The sequence below is a fragment of the Sapajus apella genome, unplaced genomic scaffold (genome assembly GCF_009761245.1).
Source record: "Sapajus apella isolate SASKATOON/1434 unplaced genomic scaffold, GSC_monkey_1.0 scaffold14, whole genome shotgun sequence".
In the NCBI taxonomy this organism is placed as follows: Eukaryota; Metazoa; Chordata; class Mammalia; order Primates; family Cebidae; genus Sapajus; species Sapajus apella.
This window is the reverse complement of record NW_022436954.1, coordinates 33,812,866-33,825,457: the sequence shown is the minus strand read 5'-3', so window position 1 is coordinate 33,825,457 and position 12,592 is coordinate 33,812,866. Positions and strand designations below refer to the sequence as shown.

Here is a 12,592-nt window from a genome sequence, read left to right as displayed (position 1 = left end):
CAGGAGGATTGCCTGAGCCTAAGAGGTTCAGGCTGCAGTGCACTCAACCTCCACTACACTCCAGCCTGGGTGACAGGGCGAGACCCTGTCTCTTAAAAACAAACAAATAACAAAACAACAGCAACACAAGGTTTAAAAAAGACAGACAGATACAGGTATTGATCGACTTACGACCTATGCAACTTAACGATCATTCGACTTTACGACCACAATCGCTAGCCACGACTGCTCCGTGTCTGGCAGCGCAAACGTTGCCCAGCTGGGCGTACGACAGTGCGGACCAGCTTCCGGCAGCACTACCATCTCCGCGTGCATATAGCCTACTCAACTTACAACCAAATCGTGTTACGACCGGTCTGTCGGAGCCAGTCGTGGTCGTAAGTCGAGCACTAGCTGTAATAGGCTTTGTGAGGATAGGTGACCTAAGAATATATCATGAAACTCTTATCTCTTAGTGCTTAACATGGGCCTGATATGGGGCTTACTACTGCTTAGTAAATAATTGTTGAAAGAAAGTGACCCAATTCCTCAATAATCATTGGCTTTGCTAACTTTAAGACAAGAGCCAGAAATGATCTTTTCACTAAATATAGCACATTTTAAAATTTTTGCAGCTCTATAACATGTCTTATATCTGACAGAATTATTCTTTTTAGCACTCTTTCTTTATTTAAAAAATACTGGATTATTGTTGTTTATTATTTATAAAATACTAATGTTTTTCTACTTTCTATTTCCCAAGTACATCTGCTGCTTTTTTAAAAATTGAAAATACACTACATTTGTTGATTAAAGCACAACTGAAGTATGTGATTTTGAATTTTTCATCCAAGATCATGACAAACCTTTTCATGTTTTTGTCTACTACTTCTGAGCCAATGATGAGCATTTTTAAATTGTATTCATGTTGATCAACATGAGTTTTGTTAAGTTTGAAATTTATGTTGTCGACTTTGTAAACGGAGATATTTTCATCTAATGGTTTCATTGGCACATAGTAAGCTCATTATTTTCTGTATATAAATTTTATATATAGATACCATAGCAAGTTATTTTGTAATAGTTTCTTATCTATGCTCTGGATTTCCTACAAAATCATTTTTTATGTGTACAACTAATCATTTAGTCCACATTTTAAATGTTTATATACTTCTTTTTTTTTCCTAATTGCATTGGTTAATTTTTCCACAGTGTTAAAGACTAATGATGATAAAGACATTCTCAATTAACATTTTACTTTATGGAACTAGTCCCCATTGTTACCCCCTTAATTAAGATGCTGACTCTAAGTCCTCCTATTCCTATTTTATTAAGAGGTATTTTCAAGAGTGGGTGTTAAATTATATGAACCCATCTTTGCCACATTTATGGAAATAATTACATGTTTTTACTCATTATTTTTATTTTATTGTATGTTATTACTCATTATTAAATAATGATTATTCTCCAATGATTCATTTATTCTTTCTTTTGACATGTTTTTAAAGCTATGATTTTTTTCTGTGAGCATTTTTTAGCTATATTTCATAAATATAGACTATAAATTATGGCTATTTAAAAAATGATTTTCAGCTTTACTTTAAATTTCTTATTTCATCTAATACTTGTTCGAGAGAGGTTTAGAATTTTCTAGAGGTAGATTTTGTTGTTTTCTTTTTGTCATTTATAGTTTCCCTCCCTCCTTCTCTCCTTCCCTCCTTTCTTCTCTCCATTTCCTCCCTCCCTCCTTGCCACCCTCCCTTTTTCCCTCCTTACATCCTTTGCTTCCTTTCTTTTTTGATACTTCTATTAGGAAATGTTATCTTTACTTTTTTCTGTTTTTTGGAATTCAAAGAAACTTCCTGTTGGCCCAGTTTGACTTTAATTTTTCTTTCACTTCTTTTCTGCGCTATTTATACTAACACTTTATCTTCTGTTTACATTTCATAGATTCCTGAGCTCTTTTAGGTCTCCTTTGTGCTCCTGTTTTATAAAAGTTGTTGCTATATTATGTTGTAAAAATTTATAGTGGATAGGGCATAGTGGCTCATGCCTGTAATCCCAGCACTTTGGGAGGCTGAGGTGGGTGGATCACGAGGTCAGGAGATCGAGACCATCCAGGCCAACGTGGTGAAAGCTCGTCTCTACTGAAAATACAGAAATTAACTGGGCATGGGGGTTACATGCCTGTAGTCCCTGCTAGTTGGGAGGCTGAAGCAGGAGAATTGTTTGAGCCTGGGAGGCTGAGGTTGCTGTGAGCTGAGACTGTGCCACTGCACTCCAACCTGGTGACAGAGCGAGACTCCGTCAAGAAAAAAAATTCATAGTGATACATATTGTTATGATTTTCTTCTGCTACAAAAATCCTATCCTTTGTCTCCTTTTCTCTTATGGCATATAGACGATAGCTCTATAGTATGCGGTCTTTAAAGAGGAGAGTTTTTCAGGTGATTAATGTGAGGGAGCAACAAAAGTTCTATTCTGGATGAGAAGGATGAGTGAATTTTCTTAGTCTTAAATTTGTACTCTAGTACTGTTGATAATATAAAATGTATCTCTTTTCTATGCCTCACCGACAGATTGCTTTCCATATATTTTACATTTTGTCATGCTGTCCAAGAATCTAGATTTTATGCTTAAATTGATTTATGGAAGCTCATACTAAAACCTATATACTTTCCCTACCACTCACCTTTTGTTCTGATGAGTTTTGTTTCCCTAGATGTGACACATACTCTGGATAAATAACATTTTCTGGGTTTGTTTGAGATCTAAAGCTATGGATATCCTCACTCATTGTATTTCCATACCCTATAATTTTCAATTATCATTCTTCCCTGTATTTACATTCTACATATGTAGAATTCTGCATGTGTAGTTTACATATGTAGGCTATTTACATTCTAGTTGCTGTAGTTTTGGTGAAGAAGGATTTTGTGTTCTTGTTTTTTGTTCCTTTTTTGCTTTGGAGGTGATTTATAAAGGAATCACGAAGTAGCCACTGTATGTTTTCTACAATTTTAAACCTTGAAAACACTTTATCTTACATTTAATAATGCCTAAATTATTATTGCAACTATGTGCTTAGTATTAGGACAAAGAGTATATTGAGCATTGATTTCACGTTGCAACTTTTTTCAGCATAATCGTGTGACAATACAATATTAGAAACTTTAGTTTGCATTTGACTTTTATAACATGATAATTAAGAGGGCCACTTTTGCAAAAATATTCTGTATTGGCACTAATTTTCTATAGGACTGCTCTTATCCTTTGGTATTAAACTTTTTCTATTTTGAAATGCATATCTCATCATCCTTGCTGATTTTTCTTCTGTATTAATTAGCTGATCTAATTTTACCATATTCTCCTGAGTCAGTGAATGACTGTGGGAAGATCTGAGAAGTTCTGCATTGAAAATTTAACATACTTCATAGAGCTGTAAATCTCTTACAAGATGTGTATCTTTATATGTAGTTAATTTGCATTGTGTTTACATTGTATTTTTGGATATTTAATATCTTACAAACAATAAAAAGTGATCAACATAAATAATATCAAGAGTAGAAAAGACATTGTTAGTAAAAAGAAGGGATGTTAAATTGAAGAAAAATTTTACATGTGGTCCTAAGAGTATATTTCCATTGTATGGTGATTTCTTTCCTATAGTCTGATAATTATAGGGATTTAAATTATGTATATTACATAAAGAGAGCCTTCAACAACTTCTTTTTTAGGAATCATGCAAATTCATAAAAGTCTAGCCTAGATAAAAAAATTAAAATGTCCTCAAAATGAACTAAAATAAATAAATGGCCTTTATTCTGTTCTGTTGAGATCCTGAATAAAAGTAAATTGTTATATTTTGCATGCAATATATGTTTATATATTTCATGGCTAGTTCAATGTGATTATAAAATTAAGACTATTTCCTACTTAAAATTGTCCTGTCCCAGACATTTTTTAAAAAACTACAGTTAGCCACTTTTAGAAGTTTTAATTCCATGTTTGCTGTTGTCTAAATGATTCTTCGATTCTTATTAATGGCTGAATCCTTCTTAAGTGGAAAGAACGCTAGATTGGGAATTAAAAGACTTGAGTTGAAGTTCTTGCCTGACACCTGTGACTTTAGTCCTGTGATATCACCTTTCTGAGTGTTTAACATGAAGGATACTTTGAGATTTAACTATAATATTGCTGAAAACTTCAAAATTTCTAAAAATATAAAAGATTATTCCTTAGTATGTCTAGAAAAATATCTTTATGCAATATCTAGTTAAAACAAGATAATTAGGCAAGTAATAATTTATTTGGTCATTTCAGTGCCAAAGATGTCACTGGTGTAATTACCATGTTTGTTATTCAACAATGGATTTGCCTCATTCACTTCCTAACCCTTCATCGCTGTTTTCTTTTGTATTTTACATTTCTCAGTCACAGAAGTCATAAGATAACATTCTTAGCACATTTAGCACATTAAATTAATTAGGAATCACATACAAAAATATGCCCACTAGCAGTTCTGTAACACCTCAATGCTTTTCAAATGAGTAATCTCATTTGACGGAAAAACACCAAAACATAAGACTCGCTATTTATTATCCATGCAACATTGTTTCTGTAGTTACATGTGTTTAAAACATGTCACATCTGGCCTAACCAGAATGTATTATTTGGTTCCAAATCTGACAATCACTTACAGAGTTTCCAATAATTAAATCATGCCTGTATCATTTATTATAAATATTTACTGAGCATTTTAGCATCCACTCTTTGTTGGTATTATGCTGGGCACTGGAAATGTGGAAGCAGAAGATGCTGCTGTGCTTAGTAGGAGTTTAGAGTTGTGTGTGGCAAACAGATATATAAATGGACAATTACATTAAAACCAGACATATATGCTGTTTCTTACCACTCTTCCCTTGTTTGCTCTACTTCAGTCTTAACGACCTCCTTGCTGGTCCTCAATCATGTCCGCGGCTGTTTTCTTCACCTGGAATGTTCCTCTCCAGATAATCATATGGCTTCTCACTTCACTTCATTTGGCTCTCTGCTTAAGCCACCTCTTTAATGATGCCTTCCATGACCACTCTATGTGAAGTGCCAACTTTTTTACCCTGCTTTATTCTGCTTCCTGAAGCTTACTAATGCCTGATATATTGTTACACATTATATGACTATATATTTATTTGTTTTATTTCTTCCCCATTGGTAAGTAAATATCACAAGGGCAGCAGAAGCCTTGGTTTGATCATGACTTTAGTATCTAAACTAGACCCTGAAAAAGAATAACAATCATGTTGATAACTTAATTATGACAGCAAGAATATTGTCATTGTTTTCTAATAAGCCAACAGTAATGATTAACAAAATCCCAGCTGAGCTGTGGAAAAGACATACTATGGACCTTAGGTTCAAAGACCCATGGTAGGAATCTTTGAGAAGGATGTGAGAAAAATCACTGTGAAAGTGAAAAAAAATATTATATAAATTTCCTCTATATTCTAAAGAGTAGGGATATAAATGAAAACATTTGATGGGCTGATCAGAATAATAAGTGTGAGGATTCAGCCATCAGAATTTCACAAAGGTAAACAGCTCCAGAGTGGGAAGAGATTTGGAGGGAATTACATTACTTAGAAAGGGCAGGAGCTGATGCCCATCTGTCTTGTAAGGATATGAAAAGAGAGTCAAGATTAACTAATGAAGACTGTTTGATGAAATTTTACTGGAAAATGTCTTTGAATATTCCTTTTTTGTCCACCTGAAGATGTCAATCAATGTGCATTGAATATTTTTTTCATAAACTAAATAAAATAGCATAGTAGGCTCATAGTATGCATTCAGTAAATATTATTTGCATAATTCAGTTGCTAGAGTGAAAAAACACAAATGATATTTTATGCCTGACATCAGGCCTCTATATTTGTATGTAATTAATTTCATTTAACTCCTGTGACTATCCATGAAATAGCTATTATTATTCCTTTGTTAGCAATAAGGAATGTGAGACATGGAAAGATTAATGTGACTTTATTCAAGGTTGCAGTTCGGTACTGCACAGTAGATGATAAAGCCCAGGGTTTCTGAGTCCACTCCTAATAATCATTCAATTATACACTGTTCTAGGAAACAGTAACAAGGCAAACAGGTGAGAGATTGAATAGATGTGCCAGAACTTGAAATTTTGGAGGAAAATAGTGCTTTTGCTGAGACTGTCTTCACAGGCCTGCCTAGAAAATTCTCATTAAAGTTGAGCATAATGGCTTCCTACACTTTGGGAGGCTGAGGCAGGTAGATTGCTTGAAACCAGGAGTTCAAGACCAGCCTGGGCAACATTGACAAAAAGGACAAAAATTAACTGGGTATGTTGGCAGGCACCTGTAGTTTCAGCTACCTGGGAGGCTGAGGTAGGAGGATCACTTGAGCACGGGAGATGGAGGTTGCAGTGAGTTATGATTGCTCCACTGCACTCTGGCCTGGACAACAGGGCCAGACTGTGTTTAAAACAAAAACAAAAACAAAACAAAAAAAAAACAAAAAAACACAAAACAAAACTAGAAAAAAAACCACCTCTTATTAATATGAATTTTTCTTTAATATAGATGATCCATGAAACCCCTGGTTGGTACTTTTATGTTGAATTTTTGTCAGCCAGTAGCTCATCCTTTCCATTAATGGGATGAAATTATCTAAACTTTGGAAAGGGACTTTGAGAAGTCACATGATTTATTGTCTTGGCAATGTCTCTTTTGATTGATTGTGAAAGAACAATTAAAATGGTAAGATAATTTATTGGTTATTGTATCTGGAAAGACAAAGAGGTAAGATTCACGTAAAAGCTGGATTCAGGTGTTTATAGAATGGCACTAAGGTTTTCCCTCTCAACTCCGTTAGCCTTTGAATGTTCATGTAACATACTCCTCTTTCTCTGTCTGTCCCTTTCTCTCATTAGCTAAAGGCCCCATGATGGTTCCAAGTTACCTGGTCTTTAGAGCATATGCAATCAGAAAAAGAAGAAAAAAAAAAAAAAGACTTTCCCAAGTGTGCTGGCAGAATGTTAGGGGAAAGCCCTGATTGGTCTGACGTGAATCACACATTTACCTGACCTGGGAAGCCTAGTGGGAGCAAGCTCTTGCAGGTTAGGCCTGGTTCAGAAGCTCATCACTGGAGTCATTGTGGATGAGGGTTATGTCCACTTGAATTTTTCAAAGTGGGAAGAATTATTGTAGGGTTGGAGAGAGAAGGACAAAATGCTATGCAGATAAAAAGCATTCAACAACCTCACCGAAATTCTACTTCTGTGAACCTTATTCTTCCAGTAAGCAAATATTTGCAAAAATATTCTCTATGCCAAGCTCTGGGCTAGTCCCTGAGTATTATCTTTTTAATCAATAATCTTTGCCCTTGAAGATACAGTTATGAAAGAAACAGCCAAAAGGCAGGGAGATAAATGCAATCACAAACCAAGGTATAAATTGCTTCAGGAGCTTGGAAGAACTGAAAAAATGTAGACTTCTTACCTGACCACTTCCCTTCCATATCACTCCTTGACCACTACCAGTAATTTTCAGAAGACAGTCTCTTTGCAAACTCTAGTATGTACTTGAACATACTCTTTCCTGCATCCCTTCTGTTATCAAAGGCACTCATTCTGTAAGTCATTTCACACAGCTCCAAAAGTTCCATTCTAAAGTCATGGTTTTGAAATATTTTAGGATCTTATCATCCTCTCCTCATTTCATGAAACTGGCTTCAGTGACATTTTGTTTTTAGACACGAGAGACTGGTGCTGGGAATGGAAAAAGATGAAGAGGAGGGAGGGTTAAATCATTCTGCAAAGTGAAGAAGGGGTTATCTTCAAATTAGATATATTTATTAGCATGATGACTCATAGGATAATAATGCCACTTTGCCAGTGGCCAGGATAGAAAGCAAGACTATAAAGGAATAACTGGCTTGATACTTAGAGGCATCCAAGTTGTTATATCTTTAGGAAGTTAAAAAAGTACCTTAGTGTCTGCTTACTCATCCCTGGGCCGGATGTTCTAAGTTGGAAAAAAAAAAAAAAAGGAAAAAAGTTTTTCTTTCCTCTGATTCTGATTGTCAAGGACAAAAGACCCAAGCTCTTCTACTAATTATATTTGTGACCTTGAGAAGTCATCCAATCTAGCTTAATCTCTGCTTTCTTATTAAAGAAATAGAGAATGTTTTATATCCATTTTATGAGTTGATATGAACTCTATTTACATATCTCAGTATTATACGCACAAGTATACTATATATAATATGTGTCTATTATATATGTGTATATATGTATGTATGTGTATATATGAGTGCATATATGTCAGGTGCGTGTGTGTGTGTGTGTGTGTGTGTGCGTGTGAGAGAGAGAGAGAGAGAGAGACAGAGAGAGAGAGAGAAAATAAAAATTAGACCTTTCCCTGCATTGGAAAACAGTAGGTATTGAGTAACTCATCTCCCTGTTGTTCCCCTCTCTTCCTACTTGGACTCAGTTTCCACCTTTATAGAAGACTGAGCTGAATCAACTGATCATTAAATACCTTTGTGCTTCTGATATTCTGTTTTTCTGAAGATTTTTGTACCTTTCACTGGGAGAAAAATGACATGTTTTTTCCAGAAGTTATTTTCTATAAGTAACACATTTCTCTGGTCAGGAGCATTCTTCTGCTCAGCGTTCACACGCACTTTTTTTTGCTACCATAAATACATTTAAAGAGTCATTACCACTCAGTTTTATCACAGGGCTTTCCAAGACAGGCAGTGCAGGAGAGTCAGCCAGAGCATTTTGGGAAGACAGCAACAGGCCTCCAGGGGACAGAGTTTGTCCTCTGGGCATGACTTTCTCCAACAGGCTCCTTGGGAGTCTACTCTGGGTCAGTTTCCACGTATACAGTTGCTGCAGCATCTCTTCACTCTTCATCTTTGTCCTCACTTGGAGAGAAAATGATTCAGAGGAACCAGGACTGAGCATTTCTTTTAAAGCCATCCTACCCATCACTACATCAGCACTGAAGACAGCCTCATGTTTTCTGCCAAACTCAATGATTTAAATTTTTATATCATTTTCTAGGGCTCTGCAAGCATCTGTCACGACCCACAAACAGCCCAGTAGAGTCACAAAATAATAGAATGACAGAGTCAAAAACAAGAAGTCTCCAGAACCATTCATTTCTTCATTTTAAAGATGAAGAACTTGACAAACGTTGAGGTTAAGTGACTTTCTCAAGGTCTCACAATGAGTTAGTGACAGGGAAAAACAGGCAAAATACTATCACCTATCCCTGGTTAACATTTACGTAACACTTTAAATTTACAGAATACCTCTTCCATACAGCTTATTAAATTCTTATTAAATTTATTTGAATTATTTATTATTTTTTATCCCCACATATAAGGAAACTAACTTGAGATCAGAAAGATGAAGTAACTCCTTCTGAGATCATCTATCTGGCAAATAGCAGGAGAGAGATCTGTATTCCTGTTGTTTTCATTTATTCAAGGAAAAAGGCAAGGAGAGTTACCTGTAAATTAGACTCTGACAATTTAAATAGAAAAGAGATCTATTATGGAATTGGTGGTTGTAAATTTACAATAAATAGATTTGTATTTGATTGCAGAATCATGACTCGGAAAAAATTGTATTCTAGCAAGTAAATACTAAAATACCCACTTCTGATCTGGCTTCTGTGGAAGAAAATTTAATATGCCTTTTATTAAAGAAAGTGGCTTTTTAAGAAAAAAATTGTTAATTGAGGTAATGTTGGAAGTAGCGATAAAAATAAAGAGTATAAAAATTACCCATCCACAACTCTACAATGTGGAGAGAACAACATGGTATATATGCTTCCAGATTCTTAAAATTATCTTACACGTATGTGTAATTCTTTAAACAAAAAATGTTATTACACTATATGTACTCTTTTTAAACTACTTAAAAAATAAATTGTGAGCATTTTCTCTGTGAACATATAAATATATTCATTCTTCGTCACTGTTTAATATATATTCTATGAATATGAAGTTTCCTCTTGCTACACATTTCAGTTATTTCAAGTTTGACATTCTTAATTCATGCTCCAGATGAACATGTTTTTTACCGATATTTGTACATTTCTCAGATTATTTCTTCAGAACATATTTCTAAAATTGAATCGCCAAATCAGACAATGTGCATATATTTACAGCCTATTAGACATTGTGCAAATTGCCTTCCAGGGTGGAGAGAGGTGAATTCATTCTGTCATACCTCTCTGTCTTGATGTCTGATTTCTCAGGCCAGATACTATTTTCTGAGATTTAGAGAGTGGGTTTGATCCACATTAGTAATATTTATTACCAGTGACTTTAGAAAAAAAAACCATTCATACAAACTCTTACATTTAAGCTTAATTCAGATATTTTTGCTTCTAGACAGCTGTCAAAGGAAGTAAGAGCTTCTAGATTCTGATACACTCGAATATACCTCATACAAGGTTTAAAACCATAGTTTCTGGCATGAGATAGATGGGGACTACCTCAGCAGTGTGACACTGGCCATATAGCATAATGGTTCAGGGGCTTACATTCTAGAGCCAGGATATCAGTGTTCAAATGCTATCTCTATTGCCTACTAGCTGTGTGGCTTCTAGCAATTGCTGAATTTTTCTGTGCTTGTTTATTTACCTTTAAATAGGAACTATAATAACCCTAACTTACAGTGTTATATGACAATTAAATGAGTTATATATGTAAAGCCCGTCAACAGTGTCTGCCATATAAAAATACTACATAAATGTGAGCCATGATTAAGGTTGATGTTGTTATTTACCCGTGTGTTACAGAAATCTACTATCTAATACATAGTAGATACTCAAAATTGTTTGTTGAGTAATAAAGGAATGGTGAATACATTAAGAAAGATAATTTCTGGCTAGAGACAAAGATTTTGGAGTTACGTACAGAGCAAAGGTAGCTGAAGTAGGTAAGTGACTGAAGGATACAGCAAAGAAAGATGAGGAATGAGGGCTTTGCCCCAGGAAATACTACTTACTACTCAATAGCAGGACACAGAAAGCACAATTAGCACCCTATGCCTGAAGAGGAAAGGGGAGAGAGTGATTAATAGAAATTGGTAGTGGAGAATGTTTTAGTAAAAAGCAGCTGATAGGATATTCAGCCCCTTTGACTGCTCTCTCCATGCTCCCTGACTCCCCAGAAAGAAAGCTAAAAGAATAAAAAAAACATAGTCATCTTCTCTTTCCCTCCAATCTCCTGCTCAGGTTCCCTTTGGCTGAACCAAAAAGGAAGCCAGAGGGTGAGTGAGCCTGTTAATGTCATCTACCAAGTTCAGATGCAGGAGGATGGGCCATGGATCTGGAGGGTCAGGTGGAAGAATTCCAGTGCAACTTACCTGGCAACTAGAAATCACTTGTGTTCTTTGGCACTGAGGTATTTGAAACCTTCTAGTTCTTTTCTCTGTGTAGTCACAGCTTTTCCTTCTGCCTTCTTGTGGAAGCTCTGGGAAGCCTGTTATTGACATTTTCCCCACATTGGAAACACACTGTTTAAGTTGTAGCCCAGTGGATTTCATTTTGCACTTGAAGAGCCTAACCTTTTTGTACATTAGAGAACTACCCAGGAGTTATGCATTAAAATATGCAATGCACATCACAACCAGGCTTGGGTGTAGCCTGAGAAAACATGCAAGTGGGTGAGGGAGAAGAAAGGAAAAAAGCCCTTTTGACCATTAAAGTGAATTTCAGGTGTGGAGTCTTGTTTTTCTCAAGGATGAAGAAAACATGGGGTTAGATAGGAAAATATCTATTTCCTTTTAATGTCTAGATACAGTCTTCAGAAAGCTTTGTTCTTTGAAAGCTATACTGGAAGAAAAATATTATACATGTGGTTACTGAAAAAGGCCTCTTCACAGATAGTTTCTCACTACTGATATTTTGATGAGATTCAAACCAATACAAGGAAAAAATCCTTATTTGACACAAGACCACCTCCCATCCCCAACTAAAACCTGTGCAGCTCTTTAAAATGTGGCAGCAGGTATTAATGTTCTTATCCCATTTTGGAGATGTGGAAACTGAGATTTAGAGAGGTTAAGCAACTTTGTCTAGATCACATAGCTAATTGGGAATGAGACTCTAAAACCCTTTCTGTAAAAGGTTGATCCTCTTCCATCAAACATGTCCTGGGAAATGTAAAAAATGAATATCATTTCTTATTTTTGATGAAAAAGGATACCATTATTTTTTTGATTACATTTTATTTGAAGAGATATAATTTATATATATGAAACAATGAGATAATTTCATGCATTTAAATATAGTGAAGACTCCTATTACCTTGTTAAAAAACTCAGTTGATTCCCCTCCAAACCTGTTTCTGTTTTCATGTTTCCTGTCTTCGTCGCCACCATAATCTTTTGAGTTACACAAGCTGGAAGCCCAGGTGTCATCCTAGATTTTCCCCTCTTTCTTAACCCCTACTTCCGGTCTATCTTCAAAGTCCTAAAGACTGTTAAAAATCAATCACCTCCTCTCCAATCCCACTCCTCTCCTCTAATTTCTATTTTTCTCATTTCTGACCAGAACTGTTCCAA

At 35.4% G+C, this 12,592-nt stretch overlaps 1 long non-coding RNA gene across 1 annotated transcript in view; it reads right to left on the bottom strand.

Moving 5' to 3' along the window:
* Positions 1 to 5,273, bottom strand: part of LOC116555185 — a 62,683-nt gene extending 57,410 nt beyond the window's left edge. Inside the window, exon 1 of the long non-coding RNA XR_004270417.1 lies at positions 4,892 to 5,273. This is a non-coding gene — a long non-coding RNA (uncharacterized LOC116555185). The remainder of the gene's footprint in view (positions 1 to 4,891) is intronic.
* Positions 5,274 to 12,592: the final 7,319 nt, after the last annotated feature.